This window comes from Silurus aristotelis, assembly GCF_946808225.1.
Source record: "Silurus aristotelis genome assembly, chromosome: 2".
Lineage (NCBI taxonomy): Eukaryota > Metazoa > Chordata > Actinopteri > Siluriformes > Siluridae > Silurus > Silurus aristotelis.
The window spans coordinates 1,614,309-1,623,518 of NC_139575.1; the positions used below are offsets into that span (position 1 = coordinate 1,614,309).

The following is a 9,210-nucleotide window of genomic DNA, read 5'->3' on the forward strand; positions in this document are numbered from 1 at the left end:
ATACATAATTATTATAATAAATGTATATTTTTTTATTGCATTCATTTGATTTATTTTATTTCATTTTTATATATACATTTTGTTTTATATTAATTTAAATAAGCAGGCATTTTATTTAAAATTGTTAAAATAATTTATATTGATGTTAATAAATATTAATAATAATAAAAATCTGCATTAATAAAACAATTATTAACATGCAAATGCACAATTATGCATTTTTTAGTTCTTAATTTCTTAAACCGTACCGGAATTGAACCAAACCGTGACTCGAAAACCGAGGTACATAGCAAACTGTGAATTTTGTGTACTGTTACAAAGCCTAATATATATATATATATATATATATATATATATATATATATATATAAAATACTAATAATGAGACTGAACCTGATCGCCGTTTGGTTCATGAGGACATTAAACTTTAGCTGTAATTCCACCTGAGGGATTAATTACAGGTGTTTTGCAGTCAGGTGAAGTGGAAAATCAGGTCCTCAGGGATCGCAGACGAGCAACAGGGTACAGTGGGCTCAGGAGTACGGTGATGAAAACAACCACAGGCCACTAATTAAATTAAATGAACGCATACACTATACATAGTCTCTTATAACACAAATAAAATACATTTAAATGTAAAACTAATTTATAATAAATATATTAAGTGAATATAAAATATACTTAATTTGATTTTCATTAAAATGCACATCATATTTCAGAAGAAATTAAATCGAGACAAAAACTACATTTTAAATTTAAAATGTAAAAATGAAGGAAACAAACTCACTGTATGCTGTTATTGTGAGACGTGAAGCAGGAGGCCATCGCTTCTCCCGAAGATCCACTTTGGTAATTTACAGAATTCAGAGCAGAGAGGAGGACTCGGAACATCTGCTGGCAAAAGACACATTTCCATCCCATTTTATTTTACTCATATTGCACTTTTAACAAGAAATATCAACACTTAGCTTTACAAAAAGAAATCATTTCAGAATGTTTATCCCTAATGAGGGTGCCAGAGGTGATGGAACAATATGATGAAGAAACCTTGAGGGAACCGTATCCTCATCTGGACACCAGACATTGCAATTTTACTGCATTCTCTTCTATGACTGTGTACTATAGTCATAAAGGTGCTAGCTCTGTTACCAGGAGCTCCACTACAGTTTCATGATGAAGTCTATTGTGTTGTGTTGAAGCCTCAAGTCCAAATCAGTGCAAAGGCATCGTCATGGTTACTAATCTCAGGTATCATCAGGCTGGATCATCCAATTATGAAAACTCAGAAGACAGAAGAATGGACAAACTTTAAACTTCCACACCAAAAGCATTCACTGTTCCAACTAAAACCAAACATTCCTACTGCAAACCTCTTGCTAATCTAAATCTGTTGAACTTTGTAGCATAAGTAAGATGGTATGTTTCTCAAAATACAGTGTGGAGCAGTGTGGAGCATAATGAAATATGTACCTGATCTCAAATTAAGGAAGAAATGTGTGTTTGTCTGGTCTGGGATGGGTCACATGACCTCATCATCATCATTTCCAGATTTCTTGCTCTTATACCTAGATGACCTTGGTGAATTTTGTGGTCACAAGACTATAATAACAATCTCCAATTTGTAGTATAATGTAGTGTAGTGTAGCATAATCTAGATCCGGCAAACAGAGCAACATAGGCAGAGCAGAAACAAATACCAAAAAACAGACCAGAGTCCAAACCGGGTAACTAGGGAGGCAGAGCAGACCAGGGGGAAGGAACAGGAGCAGAAGCAGAAGCAGAAGCAGAAGCAGGAACAGGAACAGAATTCAGAGCAGGAGGGTGGCAAATATAATCTCAGGGGTTCAGGAGCCGGTGAAATAATCTAGCCTCGAGCTAAAATCTTGTGTGTCCTTAAATAACGGCAACAGGAAGATCCTGGCAAGGCCTCACAACACTGGAACACTGGCCTCACAATACTCGAAAGTCAAGTGCCAACGGCGGACATAGCGGGCTGCAGGCAAACTGCCACCGGGAAGAACACTTTGGAGGTCAGGAAAGGCCAAATGAGGCATGTAGCGAGCCTCCAGGTTGCTGCCTTAAGCACTTTCAGGCTGACGTGATGAGGCGAAGCAACGCAGAGGTCTGAGGCAGAGCAACGCCCTTTGCGGAGGTCTGAGGCGGAGCGACGCCCTCTGCGGAGTTCTGAGGCAAAGCGACGCCCTCTGCGGAGGTCTGAGGCAAAGCGACGCCCTCTGCGGAGGTCTGGACCACGTTGTCAGCAAAACCCAGAAGCCAGGCAAACACCTTGGAGAAACCCGGGGGTGCAGCAACGTAGTTAGCAAGGATTGGGCGGTCGGTGGGACTCTGGAGTGGAACGGTGCCCTCGGCGGGACTCTGGAGCGGAGAGGCACTCTTGGCGGGCTTTGGAGTGGAGAGGCGCCCTTTGCGGTACTCTGGAGCGGAGAGGCGCCCTTGGCAGGACTCTGGACAAGCTTGGGGGCATGCTCAGCAAGGCACACAGGCATAGAGGTTATCTTGGCAGGTCGGAAGAGCAGGGTGACGTCCCCAGTCAGGCAGGAAGGCTGAGGTTGGGCACCCCCCTCAGCGGAGCTCAGGGGCCGGAGGGACAGCCGTTTAAGGAGGTGATTTAAAAACATCTGGTTTGCCATTGATTGTTCATGACGCACCCAAAAATACTCAGTTCTCTGCTGTGGGCTAAACTTCAAAATATAGACTGTTTCGTTTGGGTCCCTGAATGGCCAGTCTGCAGTGGAGCAAGCCCAATGCTTTAATACATCTGCTGGGTCCATCTTTCCCCCAGATTATTCTGAGGGAGGTGTGATTGAGATAGTTTGGACATGTTGAGAAGAGGGTCATGGGGTATATCAATAGGAGAATGCTGAGGATGGAGCCACCAGGAAGGAGGAAAATAGGAGGGCCAAGGAGGAGGTTTATGGATGTGGTGAGGGAAGACATGCAGGTAGTTGGGTTGAAAGAGGCAGAAGTAGAGGACAGGTGGTATGGAGAAACTGTGGCGACCCATAATGGAAGAAGCCGAAAGAAGAAAAAAAAGTGTAGTTTAGATTAGCATAATGTAGTGTAGTAAAATATAAGGTAGTGTAGAATAATGTAGTGTAGTATAGTTTAATGTAGTGTAGTATTGTGTAGTATAATGTAGTGCAGTATAATGTAATGTAGTATAGAATAGGGTATAGTAGTATAGTGTAGTGTACTATAGTTTAATGTAGTATAGTGTAGTGTAATACAGTGTAGTGAAGTATATTGTAGTACAGTGTAGTAAAGTATAGTGTAGTGTAGTATGGTATATTATATAGTAGTGTAGAATAATGTAGTGTAGTATAGTTTAGTGTAGTATAGTGTAGTATAATGTGGTGTAGTATAGTGAAGTGTAGTATTAAGTGGTATAGTGTAGTATAGTATAGGGTAGTGTAGTATAGTGTAGTGTAATGCAGTCATATGTAATGTTGTTCAGTGTAGTATAGTAAAGTATAATGTAGTGTAGTATATTTTAGGGTAGTGTAGAACAATGTAGTGTAGTATAGTTTAATGTAGTATAGTGTAGTGTAATACAGTGTAGTGAAGTATATTGTAGTACAGTGTAGTAAAGTATAGTGTAGTGTAATGCAGTCATATGTAATGTTGTTCAGTGTAGTATAGTAAAGTATAATGTAGTGTAGTATATTTTAGGGTAGTGTAGAACAATGTAGTGTAGTATAGTTTAGGGTAGTGTAGTAGAGGGTTGTGTAGTATAGTGCTACGCTACACTACAGTATACTATACTATACTATACTATACTACACTATACTTCACTACACAATACTATACTACACTATACTTCACTACACTATACTGTAGTAAAGTATTGTGTAGTGAAGTATAGTGTAGTGAAGTATAGTGTAGTATAGTATAGTATAGTGTAGTATAGTGAAGTTCTTCAGAATTATAATTTTATAATAAAATGGTGAAGATAAATCTAAAAAATAAACTGCGATGTGTGGTTCTTTTGTGTGTGTGTGTGTGTGTGTGTGTGTGTGTGTGTGTGTGTGTGTGTGTGTGTGTGTGTGTGTGTGTGTGTGTGTGTGTGTGTGTGGACAGATTTGTGCTGATTGGTACTGAAACACTTGGACTGCTCTTTCTCCCCTGAGGCTTTATCGTGATTAAACTGTCCTAAGCAGCTGAGATTTTAGGTTTTTGTGTTTGCCACCATGAAATCAATTATGATAAAATAAACCAATAAAATAAAGTTAGAAAAAGAAACAGATTTGCTGTCTGTTAAATGATTTAATAAAATATTTAGTCCATAACTGTAGAAAACAAACAGTAGACAACAAAAAACTATTAAAGTTGGGCAAAAAATTTAAATGAAATAATAAAATAAATGAATACTTTTTTTTTTATTCTTAAATAGACAAATAAATAGATAAATAAGTAATAAGTAAATAAATATACAGAATAATTATTGTGTGGTTAAATTAAACAAATCATTAAAACAAACAAACACAATTAAATTCTCTGTGTAATTGTATAATTATGTATACAGACTCTCCCCACTTTACTAACATTCACTTTACAAACTTTCGCGGACGTCGACCGTAACCAGGCTACGTGAGCACTGGACTCGCGCCAATGAATTTTTTAAGTGAATTTTTTTTATTAACTTGTATTATATTTTTATTGCTTAATACAAAATATCGTATACAGTATTTTGATTATTTAGATTTGTTTTAGTATATTTTATTGTTTATTTGATAGTATTTATAGCTCATACATCATTAGGAGATATTCGTAGTCAATAGCGAACACTCTAACAACTTCCGAACCAATTCATGTTACTAACGGTCGTTTGAAACGGAACTCAAATCAAATAAATGACTTTGCAATTTTGGCACAGTTAAAGTGAATAAAAAAAAATCAATAAATTATTAAATAAGATAAAATAAAAACAAAAATAAAATAAAATCATGCTGTAAGGATTTGCTTTCATTATTGAATAATCTGAATAAAGTTTACTGTGATTTTACAAACACACTTGTTGTAAATGTGCCACACTGAACTGCAGGTTTGTAAAATGACCTCTTTGTTGTTATAAGTTGTTTTATTGGGTCTCAGTTTAACGTTTAAGGCTCCATCAGTGAACAGGTGAAAACTAGAGCAATGATAGAGCTGTAATGAATGGACGTTTGATGATGAAGATGGGGTCGTTTCTGAGTCTGATTTTTTCCTCATGAAGTCTCAGGGAGTTTTTCCTTCTATTGTTAAAGTCCTGAGATTTCATGAAGAAGAAACACTTTGAGAGAAACCAGATAAAACTGACTTTTAAGATTGATGAGAATCAGATGACTGGTGTTCAGGAGACAATATAAATCTGGTGTTTGTCTCCGATCTGAATCTCGGAAGCTCTGTAAAGCTCACAGTGAGGTGCACCTCAGCAGCATCTCCCTGGGTTCATGGTTTTCTGCCCAGCACTCAGATCCTGCTCATAAATAATAAAGTTTTATCAGTAATATGATCTGCATTAATGTGCTGTTGAAGATACCCGACTGTCTCCAGATCAGCGAGCATGTGCCAGTAAAACGAGTTAAAAGCCACGAGGAGAAACATCAACAATCATTGAGGAATCTGTAAAAAGCAGAAGCTCAGGGTAAGGTGGTAGATGGAGAAGAGTCTAATGTAGAGGAAGTCATTAGGGCAGATGTTACCATTATCTCAGGAGTTAGCATAAATTTTTTTTTGAGAACAGAATGGAGTGATACCTCTTATAGACATCTAGGGTTAGTATTAATTCATAAATCCAGCGCAACGCATTATACTGCACCACTGTCCAGCATCTACTCTCCAGGACATCAGCTTTAGACAGGTGTGTTAGACCCATCAACATTAGCACGTCTCCACTGAGCACTGTGGTTGATCTCAGTAACATTCTTCTCATGTTCCTCAGTACAGAACACATTTTGCATAGGTGCTTATGGTAATAAGAGTTACATACACCACAATCGTGATGAAAAAAGGCGTGGCCTTATTGAGCATCAAATGCTGATTGGACACAATATTATCCAGTGACTATCGAGAGGAAAAGTGTAGCACGTTTTCAGTCTTATTGTTCTTATACGTCTGTTGTGCTGCCATATTTACTACATGTGTCTGGATTCCAAATTTGGTGCCATGATTCCAAAATCATATAGAAAAATATATAAAAAATATATATATATATATATATAAAAAAATAATAAAGAAAAAGTTAAAGTTAATAAAATAAATACATAAATCAATAAAAACAGAAATCACAGGTGCCAGATAAAAATTATATTTTACCCCATTTTACCCCATGATGAGGGATTTCTACCCCATGATTCAAAAATGTTCATTATTCCCAAAAGTGGGTGAGTGTGTTACTGTAACAAATTACTAAAACTCCTGGGTGATTTCGTCAGTGTGTCTACGTGAGTTAATCTTAATCGTCTTAAACTTACTAAAGTTAGCATTTTAAATCCACGAGAAAAACATTATCAAAGCGAATCTTTATTTTACAGTTTAGCAGATGTCATGGAGAAGGATGAAGAAGAAGCTGGATCAGATCACCTTTCACACCTTCTTCCTTTTTTTCTGTTGGCCTTATTTAAAGTTTACCGTAATTTCCGGACTATAAAGGGCACCACTGAATTTAACAAATATTTTATTTTGAACATAAATAAGCTGCACCTGTCTACACTGAAACTAATGAACTTTACACAGGCTTTAATGAAAGACAGTGTCTGTTACACGGTGTAACGGGTGAAATATGTTGTGGCTCTTTTAAGAGCAGAGCGGTATTTTGGGAATAGCCTGCCACTGCATTTTCCGCTATTACTGCATGTGTGCAAGACTGAGGAATATGTCCTTGTTATATTCTGATGCTCATTTCTAAGTTTCTTTGACTAACCCGTCAAACACGCTACAACGGTTTGTATCTAAACAGTAGCCGCCCAAGAAAGTCATTGTTCACTGTCTTCCTCCTTCCTTTCACAACTATTTCTCTCAGGAGTTTATCTTTTGGCATTGTCATGTGTTTAAAAAAAACTTTTTTTCTCCCGATGCCGTGCAGCTCAGAACACAGGTGAGGTGCGATTTTTCGTTTTCGTTCGGAAATTTCGCTGGTCTAATGTTATGGGGTTCAGTTTTTTGGCTTGAAGTTTGTGAAACCGGGAAAAACTCAGGAAAAATTCATAAATTAGGCGCTTCGTTGTTTAAGCCGCGGTGTTCAAAACATGGGGAAAAAGTAGCAGCTTAAAGTCAGAAAAATACGGTAGATATAAACATTAATAAAAATTTCAAATCAGAATCTGATTTATTGGTCAAGTGTGTTGACACACAGAAGGAATTTGGTTCCAGCTGTTAGTGACCCTCTAAAGTACAAACATAAAAAACACTATACATTCAGCTTGGACTCGACAAGACAAAACAGACCAGACAATAAAGACAATGTGAGACAATACAGAGAGTATGAGTATTAAATAGAGATACAGATCAGTGATGTATATAAAGTGTGAGAGTTCATGGCAGTGTAAAGAACAGTTAAATATATTTAAGTAAATATATTAAAGAACTGAGAACAGGTTTTGTATTCATTAAAAGGATCAAAATTTGAAAAGAAGGAGGAAGTCGCACATTTACTGTCTTGAATCTTCTGATTCCAAAATGTGATGTTCTAAACTCCACATTCCAAAAACGCAGTCATGAGACCGAATCTGCAGCTCTGTTCTGCTTTCTGTTTCATTTCCCAATTTACCGTCACAAACCCGCAGTCGTGATTGTTGCTGTAGTGTTTTTGAGTGTGTTGCTGAGTCGAAACCTGAAATTTGTGAACGCAAACATCTCAGACTGATGCTTTAATGTGTGCAGCTGCACGGACTGACTGGAAATGGTTTGGGGCGCGCGCGCACATGACTCGCGGACACGAGGACGCGCTTGCGCTCGGAAACAGAAAACAAATGAAAGATTTTAATTTTTTTTATCTTTTATTGATTGATCGATTGATTGATTGGCTGTCTGTGATATCTGCATGTGCGGTGCACGCTTTGGGCGCGTGAAAGGGTTCTGCACAATCGGCGGCCTAAATTTCTTCACATGACGCGCGCGCTGAACGGTGATTCCCGTTATACCCGATAACTAACACACACACACACACACACACACACACACGTGCAGCATTCGCGCATTTCACATAAATCTGTAGGGTGTGTGTGTGTGTGTGTGTGTGTGTGTGTGTGTGAGAGAGAGAGAGAGTATTGATGATGTTCAAATGGGGCCGGAAATCACCGCCACCATACATCATCATCAACATCATCATTGGTGAGCCAAAAAAAAAATCAGCAGCTTACCTTTAAACGCCCTTTTCTATGGACCCCTAAGCTGATCCTACAGCAAGAACCTGCGGAGGAACCAAGCTGCACAGACCCGGCGGCATGAGGAATGGGAGGACGGGTGGAGGAGCAAAAAGACAGAGAGAAAGAGAGATGGAGGAGGAGATAAGTCTCCCCTCTGGCGTAGAATCATTCCTATGGAGAGAGAAAGCTGACCGCAGCACCGCGAGAGGAGCGAGGACCGCGGAGATCCTCGCACTTCCACATCGTGGCCGAAAGAGGGCGCGCGCACGCAAACATTTTATACGCACACACACACACACACACACACACACACACACACGAACTAGGATGCGTCTGTGCAGTGTAGCTGAGGGATATTTATAAGCCCCTATTTTTCTACCCCTTACCCCAGAGCTTTACAGATAAGCTCCGCCCACCAACCGAATCCCCTGAATATGATGTCTAGACTGGCAGAACAAGGCAATCGTTGAGGTTTTCACCTGTTCACTGATGGAGACTGTTCATAGTGCTTGTAGTCCTAAACCATTGTAGCAGACTGTCTATGTTAATTACAGTCCAAATACATCATGTTTCCTGAGTTTAATCTCCACAGATCTTCCTGATCTTCAGAGCATGTTGGCCCTAATGAGCTGCAGTCCAGATGGAATTGCATTGTGTTGAAGTATGGAATGGAAACCATGTTGGTTCAGGATTTCCCTTTAATTTCCAAAACAACATCAAAACCATTAAGCTTCCTTAATGACTGTGGGGGTTAGGGGGTCTGATCACATCTTCTCTTCTGTTCTCCAGAAATGTCCAAATGTCTGTTCTCCACAAATGTCCAATTTTGACTCCACAGAATTTT

General features: G+C 38.7%; 1 protein-coding gene across 3 annotated transcripts in view; it reads right to left on the reverse strand.

The window, feature by feature from the left end:
* b4galnt1b (beta-1,4-N-acetyl-galactosaminyl transferase 1b) overlaps window positions 1-8,636 on the reverse strand; it is a 66,901-nt gene extending 58,265 nt beyond the window's left edge. For 2 of the 3 annotated variants that reach the window (XR_014537072.1, XM_083563344.1), the window contains exons 1-2: window positions 8,361-8,636; window positions 788-891 (exon numbers count right to left, since the gene is read on the reverse strand). The gene's annotated coding sequence lies outside the window, so the exon portion shown is untranslated. Of the gene's footprint in view, window positions 1-787; window positions 895-8,360 lie in introns of all 3 variants that reach the window. The other variant, XM_083563345.1, reaches the window with a different exon arrangement.
* Window positions 8,637-9,210: the final 574 nt, after the last annotated feature.